This window comes from Acinonyx jubatus, chromosome D1, assembly GCF_027475565.1.
Source record: "Acinonyx jubatus isolate Ajub_Pintada_27869175 chromosome D1, VMU_Ajub_asm_v1.0, whole genome shotgun sequence".
NCBI classification, from domain to species: Eukaryota; Metazoa; Chordata; class Mammalia; order Carnivora; family Felidae; genus Acinonyx; species Acinonyx jubatus.
Genome location: NC_069390.1, coordinates 71126126 through 71137728, shown reverse-complemented (window position 1 = coordinate 71137728; position 11603 = coordinate 71126126). Strand labels below are relative to the sequence as shown.

General features: G+C 37.0%; 2 pseudogenes; both read right to left on the bottom strand.

Annotated features, from left to right (window-relative positions):
* Nucleotides 1-9058: 9058 nt before the first annotated feature.
* LOC113593832 (uncharacterized) lies at nt 9059-9167 on the bottom strand (annotated as a pseudogene).
* A 153-nt stretch (nt 9168-9320) lies between these two features.
* LOC113593830 (uncharacterized) lies at nt 9321-9418 on the bottom strand (annotated as a pseudogene).
* Between the last annotated feature and the right edge of the window lie 2185 nt (nt 9419-11603).

Genomic DNA, 11603 nt, shown 5'->3' with positions numbered 1-11603 from the left:
AGCATTTGACTGTGATTTTTTTCAGTCACAATTTGCTCAGTTCATAGAGCTGTCACAGTCCCTGATGCCTCCCCACATTCTTCTCTTGGTGTTCTTGTTCTCCTTTTGAAGATCACAGAGATCTGCATCATAGACTGCCTGTCCTAAGAAGAGGGAAAGTGATAGCAAAACCGACTGTCGCAACTCTTGTTGAAACAGAGTCATAATAAAAGAAAAATGAAAGAAAAAAATCAAATTTAAAGAGCAGGGAATAGTATCAGTTAAATCTCACAAGAGGCAAATTTCACCATCAAGATGACATTTAGAAATGTTTTCATTTGTGAATTTATGCTCAATGTTGCTTTTGGGCACATAATACCGGGACTGAATTGTGATGGGTTTTTTTGTTTGTTTGTTTGTTTGTTTGTTTCTTAAATTTTCTTTTATCTGTATGTCCTTTCTTTCTTAGGGCTGACAAGCAGACTGGTACATAATACAAAAGCTGTTAAAATATATGCCAAGATCCATATAATGAAACATAAATCATGCCCATGCAATACCAATTATTTCAAAATTTTGAGTTAATGTATAAACATCATTGATTTGTCCCAAATGTTTTAGTTCTTGAGATATTGGAAACAAAGTTAGCTATAGCTTTACATGGCTCCAGCTAGGAGAGCTGGGCTTCCTAGCATTATATGCACCATCCAAATAAGGTCAGAGTATTTATTATAAAGTATGGTAAATTTTACTCAGAAATGCAAAGCATTTATCAAAAGTGTACTTATGCAGTGCATCAGGCAGAAGATTTGTACAGGGAAGATTTTGAAAGGAAAAACAAGCAGCTAGCCCAGTTAATAAGTAATCTCCTCCTCTTTGTAGCACTAAAATAATATGGCATAATAAAAAGACTTCAGGTTTTGGCATCAGACGCATTTAGGTAAGGATCCCATTGCCACTAGTAACTCTGATCTTGGACGAATTATTTCATCATTCTGAGTATCAGGTAACTTCTTCATAGACGATGGAAAATATAGGTGAATCTCAGGATTATTCTAAGGAATTGGAATGACATAAATTAGCCTATAGCGATCACAGAGTAGCCTAGGTATTCAAGTATTTTACAATGGATAGTAAAAGGAGCACAGACTTCCATCACTTCAACGTTCGTGATGACAAATATCCAAAGAGTAATTCTGTGAGTTCAGAGTGTTAAGTTTTCCTTTTGATCCACTCACTGGAATGTTAGAGTTTATCATTTCGTTATCTCCACTAAACCACAGGTCCCTCCCATGACACTAGCAATACTTCGCATTCTACTGGTAGCTCTTCTGCCCACATGATAGAACACAGCCATTTGTCCAGCATTTCTTGCTATAGGACTACACACAGATTAACTGTGAACTCATGGTTTGAGACAAAATAGCAAGGAAAATTCTCTTGAAAAGAAGTGTGGCACTGCCTAAGTATGCAGTGTGCACATAGTTTAATGACTAATTTCCCACGTCATGAATCCTGTCACAGGAGAAGAGCTCTTCCCTCTGGGCTTTCTCCATTGTTGCACCCCGCCCCTGCTCACTTCCACTCACCCTGCCAAGTACTCTGTTTGTGAGCCAGTCACAGGGAGTTAGCAAATTACTGCTATTCTGAGCTCAAGTCTGCAAAAGCAGACAATGTCAGAGACACTAAGGTCTGGTTAGCATTATAATTTACTGGCTTTGTTGGAGGTAGAAAGATCCTGAATCCAAACACATGCAGTGTGAAAAGACTATGGCCAAAAGAAAGGATTAAATTGCCAACATCGTCTTGGAGCAAGAGAGGGACACGTCTTAAATATAATAATGCTCTGTGCATTTATACACATATGTAACAAAGTTCAGATTATTTCATTATGAATTTTTACTCAGAAATGCAAAGCATTCCAGGACGCCTGGGTGACTCAGTCTGTTAGGCATCTGACTCTTGGTTCCTGCTCAGGTCATGATCTCATGGTTCATGGGTTCGAGCCCTGCATTGGGCTCTGCACTGACAGTGTGGAGCCTACTTCAGATTCTGTCTCCCTCTCTCTCTGCCCCAGCCCTGCTTGCTCTCTCTCTCTCTCTCTCAAAATTAAGAAATAAAAGAATAAATTAAGAAAAAGGAATGCAAAACATTCTAGATATCACTAACGAGAATTCTATATACTACCCCTATGGTTCACCAATATTCACCCTGTATAGTAACACATAACAATAGGTGTGTCATCCAAGGGCATATTAACTATATATAAAATATAGACCCTTTATACAAACCTGTAGAAAACCCTTTACACAAGCCTGTATGTAATCTCTATATAAGCATATAGAACCAAAATGCCATAAAAGAAAATGACAAGATATTTTGATAGAATGAACACTGGGTTTGTTATTTTGAAATACTGCACTTTGTCAAATGGCTGTCTGATATTTCTTTATAATTATCCTCACTCTCCATATGAGATCTCTGTTTCTATTACCTCTATAATTCTCACTCATGGAAAACATTTCTGCCTCCTATTACTGACATTTAGTCATTCTGCCCTTTATCAAATCCATTAAGTTGGGGGCCTTTTTTTTTATATGACTTCCTTGCTCATCTTCCTCACCCCCAAGAGCTGCATTTTTTCCCAAAATTGCATTAAGAATGTTTTCAAACTGAAAAGCTTTTAGATGAATACTTATTTATGCATTATCCAGATCCTACACTTAACATTTTACTAAACTTGCTTTGTCCCAGCTTTCCATCAAACCATCCCTCTATCCACCCACCGATCAATCTCATTTTATTTGATGCATTTAAAAAATTGTTATCGAAGTACAGTTGACATACAATGAGATATTAATTTGAGGTGTACAACATAGTGATTTGACAATTCCATACGTGGAATTGGAGGTTCTTCTCAATACTTGGAGCTTCTTAGGGCTGCCCTCTGTAGTGATAACTCAGTGTAGCTTAGGTCTTACTGAATCAGCAAAATCCTCAGTGCAGAGAATTCCTCTATGACAAATTACAAAAATTATGTTTAAGGAGACATGTAAAATATCTTGGCCAAAATCTAATAGGACAGGGTATTATGCAACGTATTAGAATGCAGGCATTGGGAGGAGATGGTCCAAGTTCCCATGCTGGCCCTGCCAGTTACTGCCTGCCTGAACCCATGCAAATTACTAACCATTCTAGGTCTGTTTCATCATCAGGAGTGAGGAATATAATAATATCTGCCCCATAGGATGGATTTGACAACTAAATGACATGATGCATTTAAAACACTTTACACCCATGGGGTGCCTGGGTGGCTCAGTCGGTTGAGCATCTGACTTCGGCTCAGGTCATGATCTCACAGCTATGTGAGTTTGAGCCCTGCATCGGGCTCTGTGCTGATGGCTCAGAGCCTGGAGCCTGCTTCAGATTCTGTGTCTCTCTCTCTCTGCCCCTAACCCACCCCCATTTTGTCTCTGTCTCTCTCAAAATAAATAAATAAACACACAAACAAACAAACAAACAAACATTAAAACACTTTACACCATGCTTGACACAAAGTAAGTTCTCAATAAACATCAGCTGTTATTGTTGCTAATTTTTAAATTAATATATGCAAAACCAGATAACTCTAATGCAATTCCATCTAAGGATGTCCCTCTTGCATATGCAGATTTAATGACCTCCAAGAAAGTGATTTTACCCCAGCCTGTCCACAGATAAATCTTTACTAGGTGTAATTCCCCCACATGAGTGATAGCAGTATATGTGATAAAATGTGACAGACAACACAGATTTCTTTTTTGAGCAATTAAAGGCATGAGCACTATTAAGTGGATTCCCTACAGATAAGCTGACACAAAATAAGAAAAATAATCCACATCCTCCTTTTTTTCCAGAGTAAAATGTCAATGTCTTTTAGATTTCTCAGACATCAGCAGAACATTTGTGTTGTTTAGAGTTACTACTACTGTCAGCAGAAGCAGGATGATGCCGTGCTTGCTTTGCTCTTAGTACAAACCTTAAGCACTCATAAAGAGGGCATCTTAAAAACATGTGCATATGCACAAAATAACATTTTGTAGCCTTATTCACTTAAAAATTATGTTTCCTGGCTTCCCTGTGCTGTTCCTAACTAGTTGACTTAAATAATTTGTTTTCAGGAATAATAATGTTATTTTGGAGGGAGGAAGGATAGAAGGAAAGGGAAAGAAAGAAAAGGTTATATATTCTTTACACGTGTTTTGTAGGATGTCTCAGTGTGTGAGTGTGTGTGTTTGTAAAATGAGGGACCTTTGCCTGTACCTTGATAAGCTGTCGAATACTTCTTTGAACACTCTTCTCTTCCCTCCTCTTACTCCCCGTTCTCCATTTCACATTGCTCATTGAAGCGTGTTTAAGTCAAATGAATGGATGTGGATGAAAACTTTATTTGAGCAGAACAAATAGCACTACGATGAAAAGATACCTAATTTGCCTTGCATGGTGGGGAAGTATGGTCTCAAAAACAGCACTGTTTGTATTTCATTTTAGATTCTAAATGTACAACATACACACTACAGAATTTTTTAAAATCTAATTTTGTGCATACACAATATGAACATCTTTGTCCATTTAATATGCTTGCTTGATAAATTTGTTTCCTCTAGTCTTCTGTATGCCTTAATGCTTTGCAATATCACCATAATTAGCAGCACCTGGAGTTCTTTCTCCCCCACTTTGGATAATGTGAGGGTATTGGTATTTGTTTATTTTCATCAAGCTCACTTAAACCACTTGACCATAATTATGGCACAGAGACATGAAAATCCCACCATCTGGCACAATTGGACATGTTTTTGTTGAATTTGTCCTGTTTTTCTTTTAATTAATTAATTAATTAATTAATTTTAATGCATCAACTCCCCCAACCCCATTCAGTCTTTGCTTTAAAGGTCAATGCTGTTGTTTCAAGGGCTAGAGGAGAGGAGATGTGTCAGTGGCTGACTCTCTCTGTTGGCAGGGCTGTTTGAAAAAGCTGCTGCAGCTGACTGAGTCTATTTTATGCTTGTCCAGGACCATTAATCCTTTGGAACTAGGAATGGTCAATTAACTCATCTAAAAAAAATAGTTAATCTCATTTGAATTTTTCATGGGAACAATGATTTTGTTCTTAAGCGGCAATGTGTATGTACTAAGGGGAGGGACACATGCAAGAAAATTTCTCCTGAATATTGCAAAGCTCTTTCTTTGTAATATGTCAAACTAACTTCTGTGTAATTATTTGCTATAGTAAAATTAAGTGATAATGGGTGTGTGTGTGTGTGTGTGTGTGTGTGTGTGTGTACACTGCTACTTATGTAACATTTGGTAATTTTCAGTGAACCTGGAAATGCATGCCATCTTTGCCTTTGATTCCTAAAGTAAGAACATGATGCAGGTTGACAAGGAGACATTACTCAGATACCAGTGACTCACTAGTAAGATTCAGATGTAACAATATTTGCTGACCACATACATGGAACGGAAATGCAAAGGTCACTTTGCTGGTGGTCCCTCTCACACCACCCTCTACATCTTCATGATCTTCAGCTTAATTGTTTATTTATGTTAGTACCAAAGATTTATTTTATCTTATACGAAATCATGGATCCTCTCTTGAAGGGTTGATACCTCAGGGTTTTCTTTCTTTCTCCTAGTACCTTCCTGTATAAACTTTCCACAATGATAATATCTTCTCTAGAGAATGAAATGAATTACAGATAACGTCTGATTTTGTCAATCACGTATCTTTTCAGTTAAGTTCCAAGACTTTTTTACATACTATTTTCATAATTATAAGTTGTTTTTTGAGGGCATCATAATTTCTCACACTATATTTCAATGAGTACAGAAAGATAAGTCTTAAAATCACATACTTGTATGTTGAAAAGGCAACTACAAAGAAGAAATAAATACATTTATGTGGGGAGTTTTACTGTAAACTGGAAAAAATTAGGCCTACAATGATCAAAATGTTATTTTTATCCTTAAGAAGCAATGTTCCTTTTTGTTTGTTTGTTTGTTTTACCTAAATGTACGTCTTTGCAGGAATTCTGGTTAAAGATGGCACGCTACACCTATGTTTTTATTTTTTCCTCTTCCTAACTATGAAATGGTAGTAAGGATGCCTAGATGTAAATAATCATAAGCAATCCTGAAAACAAAAATATCTCTCATTAGCACAGAGAAGTTGATTCTTTAGAACAATCTTTAATTGGATGGGATTATATTGACTGAGAAACCAAAGCAGGAGGAGTTGAAGCCTAGAATATGATCAGCCAAAGCAGGAGCTGTTCACCCTAGGGGGCTTGAAAGAGGCTCAAGCCCAGAACCACAGCTACAGAAAAAAATAAAATATTTGCCCGTAATGAAGATAATCAGTGGCTGTCTATAGAATAGCTTGATCAAGTGGCATCTCCTCTCCTCCTAAGGGCACCCGCAGAGGAGGAGGTGTCTGGCTTTTGTACCAGATAATAAACCCGTAACACTGCTTTCTGTAGAAACTACATTGTTTGCCTGGGGGAAAACTGCTGTTAGTCTTTTTGCCTAAGAGACAAGCAAAAGCGATGAAAGTAACTTAAAGTGAACTTAACATAGGTGGAGGCAATGAAGGACAAAAGGTAAGACGTTGCTGCTGACTGTTCTGTTCCTGATACAGTCCTTCTTGTTTCACATTTGATAGAGCCCCCAGCTCATCTGACTACTCTTGGCATTCCATGCCTCCTAAAAACATTGTCAGTACATTCCTGAATTCTTTTGTGTAAATTACGTTAGTTCATTTCAGGGGCACCTGGGTGGCTCAGTCAGTTAAGCATCCAAATTCAGCTCAGGTCATGATCTCACAGCTCCTGAGTTTGAGCCCTGCATCAGGCTCTGTGCTGACACCTGGAGCCTGTTTCGGATTATGTGTCTCCCTCTCTCTCTGCCCCTCCCCCGCTCACGCTTGCATGCATGCGCTCACTCTCTCTCTCTCAAAAATAAACATTTTTAAAAAATAAATAAGTAAACAAATTAGTCCATTTCATTCTTATAACAGCCCTGTGGGGTGGGCACCATTATTATCATCATCTAAGATGTAAGGAAACAGGGACACAAAAAAGTTGAGTAATTTCCTAAGTTCACACAGCTAGAAAGTATTAGAGCTGAGATGTGAGCAGAGTCTGGTTCAGGAGTCCCATGTACTTAACCATTATTGCAGGTCACCCTGCTGCAATGCCTGCCATCCGATGTGCCACACGAACTCTCTAGTCAGCTTTCCCACATAGAGGAAAGGACTTGAGAGAAACAGAGGAACAAACCTACAGGGAAAATCCATGCCGTCTCTATTCAGCAGAGTCCCTTGTTCATACCTATGAATTTGTCTAACCAAGAATCATCAAACATCATTAAACATTTGAGGAGATGCAACAGCTAGCTAGAGAAAAGATGAATAAATGGAACAACTGATGGGGCACCTGGGTGGCTCAGTTGGCTAAGCGACCAGCTGTAGCTCAGGTCATGGTCTTGCAGTTCGTGGGTTCAAGCCCCGCATCAGTCTCTGTGCTGACGGCTCACAGCCTGGAACCGGCCTCAGATTCTGTGTCTCCCTCTCTCTCTGCTCCTCCCCCGCTTGTGCTGTCTCTCTCAAAAAAATAAATACACATTAAAAATTAAAAACAAAAAACAACGGAACAACTGATAACAAAAAAATAAAAACAAAACAAAGAACCAGAGACATTTTAAGGAACAAAAGAGAACTTTAAAAATTATACTGATTACACTTAGGGAAATAATAGAGAATGTGCTATCAATAAAAGGTAAATACTGCAATGGAAGAAAAATAATTACATAAAAGTAAAGTTTTTTGGAAATTTCAAACATGATTCCTAATATTTATAAAAGTCCATAGAGTGGCTGAATAATACAACAGATTTTGTTTAAATCAAATTATTCATCTTAAATGACAGAATGATGAACTTTCTCAGAATATGGAAAAAATGATTGAAATTAAGGAATACAAAAGATCAAGGCAAGCATTCCTACATCTATTAAATAGAAATTCTGGAATAAAAGAACACAGAAATTTTAAGAGAAAAATGATAAAATTACAAAATAATAAATTCCAATAATCTTAAGCCATTTTTTATATTAAGAATTTGCTAGCCATCAAATAGAATGGGATAAAAATATTTAAACATAGAAATATTTTGGCAAAATTTCTGAATGTGAAAGGAAATTATGTAAGCTTTCAGAATGGAAAAAAATAAGCAATTTCTTCCAAAGGAATAAGAACTCATATTGGTATCACATTTGGCTATCACCCATGACAAGCTTGATGATAATGGGGCATTGCCTTCAAAATTCAGAGTTAAATGATTTTTTTTAAGTGTCCCTATTTTAAGAGAGAGAGCATGCATGCAGGAGTGGGGGAGCAGCAGAGAGAGAGGGAGAGAGAGAACTCAAAGCAGACTCCGTGCCATCAGTGCAGAGCATGATGTGAGGCTCAGTCCCACGAATTGTGAGATCATGACCTGAGCCAAAACCAAGAATCAGGCACTTAACCAACTGAACCACCCAGGAGCCTCCAGAGTTAAATGATCTTCAACTCGTAATTCCAAATCCATACAGTTGTCAGTTAAAAAAAAAAATAATAATAAAATTCAGACAGGCTCAGGTATTTTATATCTCATAGGTACTTATTTCAAAAAGTTTTCTTGAATATATATTTGAATGAAATGGTAAATGCATCCATGATATAAAAAGATATTTAATACAAGGTCAGTAGGAACTAAAGTAGAAGACTAAATATTTAAAACCAGAGATGACAATGTGCAGGCAGGCCTAGAAAGCAATTAGATCCAAACTAGACCAAAAAGTGAATTCGTAAAGTTTGTCTACAAGAAGAGAGGGTTTTTTTTTTTAATTTTCCACAATTCATTTAATGGCAATTGATAATCATTAAATTAGCAGTCGTTATCTTAAAAAATATATTGCATTAACTGTGCTGTCATTTCTCAAGAATGATCAGATACCTAGAGTCACAGATATTTCCCACATAAGATGCATCATAAAAATAGACTTGGTTTATCACCAGCATTAAAAAATCAGACTAGGGAAAGAAGTAGGTCTGGGGACACATTCATGGTCTTTTTTTTTTTTTAATGTTTATTTATTTTTGAGAGAGAGACAGAGCGTGAGTGGGGGAGGGGCAGAGAGAGAGGGAGACATAGAATCTGAAACAGGCTCCAGGCTCTGAGCTGTCAGCACAAAGCCCAATGTGGGGCACATGTGAGACTCATGGACCGTGAAATCATGACTTGAGCTGAAGTCGGATGCACAACTGACTGAGCCACCCAAGCGCCCCCACATTCATGGTCTTAATGTAGTGAATATTTAGCCTGCCCTGATTATTACACAATCAGAACAGCAAAAATATTTGCAGGAATAAAGTAGGTTTACTCAATAGATTAGGTGATTAGAAAAATAAAGATCTTCATTTGTCTCCTTTATCAACAAGAAACAAAGAGAACCCTGGAAACATTTAAAATTCAAAAAAAAAACTAAAAAATAATAAAATTTTGTATCTAATATGAAATAAGCTGAAAGGTGGCATAATTTTGAGCAAATACTTAAGTATAAGAGAGGAGAATTCTCTTTAGCTAGGCATGTAGTAAACTCTTACCTGAATGCCAAGATTTCGTGAAATGGAATTGAATTTCTTTTGTGAAATCACAGTATTGTTTATTTAGAGATATATTTTACCTTTTCATAATATTGTTTTCATTAGTAACCTATCTTAAGAATGGATAGTAGGCTAAATATTCAAGACAGTTAACGTTAGTTACAGAACATGAATGTTGTAAATCATGGAAGCTTGAAAATGGCTACTTTGTGTCATAACTGATAAAAGTCAGACACAGGAGAAGCAGAAGGGAGAACCTATGTGTTAGTTGACTTCCTCTTTTTACATAGCAAGGAATTAGTAGACACTGTTTGAAAATTATGGGCTAAAAGGAGAGCTGTATATGATTTTACAGTTAAGAAAATAACTCCAAGAAGGGCAAAAAATTGTAAAAGCAATAGGCCCCTGGGTGGCTCAGTCGGTTAAGTGTTCTACTTCAGCTTAGGTCATGATCTCATGGTTTGTGAGTTCTGACCCCGCATAGGGCTCTGTGCTGACAGCTCAGAGCCTGGAGCCTGCTTCGATTCTAGGTATCCCTAGGTTTCTGCCCCTCCCCCACTCACGCTCTGTCTCTCTCTTTCTCTCTCTCACTCAAAAACAAATAAACTTTAAAAAATTATACAAAAATGAGGCATGGAAAAGAGAGGAAAATAGAGGTCATAGGTAATGTAACTGTGCTAAATTTCAGCTACAATGGAAAGATGCCTAGTGATAGCACCCAACTGACAAAATAATAGTGACACAAAAAGATAAAAGGTGTAATAACGCTTAAGTTTGTGGTTGTAAACATAACATTAATTTTTAAAAACTTATATCAGAAGTAGGGTAGTGTGCCCTGCTAGAAAGTGGGGTGGAGGGAAGAACAAAAAGCATTTTAATCTTACTTATACCCCTTTCTACTATTTGAAGTTGTAAATCAGGAACACATATTATTACTATAACAGCAAAATTAAAAGAGAAAAAATTATAAAATGTATGTGTACATATACACACATCTGTCTATGCATGTACGTACACATGTTCATAGATACATATACGTGAATGTATGTGCATATGTATATACACATTCATACTTTCAGATTTTTCTCCTTTGAGAGTGTTTGTAAAACTCCTATAGGTACCTATTGTCAGACATCTAATGCTGTCTTTAATTAAGATATGTATGCTTTCTGCTTATGCAATCCTGCATCATCAGTGCCCGTACTTCTCCCTAAGGGTGAAGCAAATTCTAGGGATAATAAATATATATGGTACAATAATTTATAATCTCTATTAGAGACACAAAGTTAATCTCATTACTCTAAGGATGGATCATACATTCAGTTTCAAGAACTTTATTATTTTCTCATTGATCATTAGGGCTTAAAATACACAATTTCTCATGGAAAAAGCTGAACTGTCACCCATCCAGAGGATTTCTTGCGCACTGGTTGCTGTTCTAAAGAGTATTTAAATCACTCTGTAGAACACATTTTGAGGGTAATTACTTTAAGATGCTAAAATCCCACAGCACAGAAATTTGGCCAGATCATGATACAAACTTACAAAAACTGTGCGGTTTAGAGGAGGCCAAACTATTTGATCAGAATATTCCCTTGCCTCATCCAAACTATTCCAGGAGGTAACTTGGATAAAGCGTGTGTGTGTGTGTGTGTGTGTGTGTGTGTGTGTGTGTGTGTCTTTTAATATGTAAATATACGCATACGTACATATAACATTTTATTTATCCAGTCATCCACTGAAGGACATTTAGGTTGTTTCCGTATCTTAGCTATTTTGAGTAATGCTACATCAAACATGGGAATGCATATATCTCTTGAAGATGGTGATTTCAGCTCCTTTGGATATATACCCAGGAGTGGAGTGGGATTACTAGATCATAGGTAGTTCAATTTTTAATATTTTTGAGGAACTGCCATACTGTTTTCCGTAATGGCTGTACCAA